The sequence below is a fragment of the Cynara cardunculus genome (genome assembly GCF_001531365.2).
Source record: "Cynara cardunculus var. scolymus isolate 2C chromosome LG 12, CcrdV1, whole genome shotgun sequence".
In the NCBI taxonomy this organism is placed as follows: Eukaryota; Viridiplantae; Streptophyta; class Magnoliopsida; order Asterales; family Asteraceae; genus Cynara; species Cynara cardunculus.
In genome coordinates this window covers 26451513-26452826 of record NC_037539.1, presented here as the reverse complement: position 1 = coordinate 26452826, position 1314 = coordinate 26451513, and positions in this window count along the sequence as shown.

Here is a 1314-nt window from a genome sequence, read left to right as displayed (position 1 = left end):
CTTTTGAGACCTTCTTCTTCTTCATGTGCAAATCTTTAAAACTCTCCAGAGCAACTTTCCAAATATAGTAGGAGTATATATGTGTTTTTCTTCACAACAACTATATATATACATACACAACCACAAGGGGAAGTGAGGGGCGGCTCAATAGCCGACTCCCCCTCTTTTCTTTATTTAAAATAATATACACACACATATCCAAACATATATACATAACATATATATATATATATAACTAAAATAATACAAGACTATTACACAAAACAATATAATCAACATGTCTCCGCTGTTGATCTGATATCGTATGATCTCCCGATGCTACTGCTACATCTACCGAACATAGAATAAGAGGAATCCTGAGAGGTCCCAAAACCAAAAAGACGACCCTTCTCCCATTCTCAAACACTCTGCTCCCATAGAGATGCCCCGTTAGAGAGAGGGGTGTCGGCACTAAACCGTGACTCATCCCTAAGCAATTGAAATCACTCATATAGTTTACCAAAACAAGAATGGGTGATAAGTGTTAATTTATTAACTTTATTACATCATTTTCTTAACCATTTTCATTTGTTTTATTTGCCCAATAGTGTCTTAATTTGTTTTATATAGGGGTTGGTTCAAATGTTAACCAATATTATTGTGTTAACTTTGTTAATTACCAATCTTGGTCATTGATTCTTACAATAAACGGTTGTGATTAATTATAATAAAAAATTAATTTTTTAAATTTACAATTTCAAAGAACATATGTGAACAAACGTTAAAAGGGTATTTAGGTAATTTTCTTTTTTATGTAACTCTCATATCATTAATTGGGAGTTACAAAATCAAAAAATCTCATTATTTTGTTAATGTAAGAACCATAAGAACACACACACACACACACACACACACACACACACACATATATATATATATATATGAACCATTGTGTCAAATACGAACAAAAATTGACATATACATAAACTTGGACTGCATAGCATTTATGAACACAATATGAACATAATAAGAATAACTGCTACACAAAAGAAAATAAATGAAAAAAACAGGTATGGACACAATATGAACAACTTGTGAACAATAATTCCTTCATTATGAACACATTCAGGAGCGAACCAATATTGAGATATGCAACTAGTGTACATATGAACACTTGTGAACAATAATAAAAAAACACAATATCATATTTTTTTTCGTAGTAATAATTAAAGAAAAAGTATCAACACAATATGAACTATAAAAACACAATGAAATTACTCATATATATATATATATATATACTCTCATATATATATATATATATATATATATATA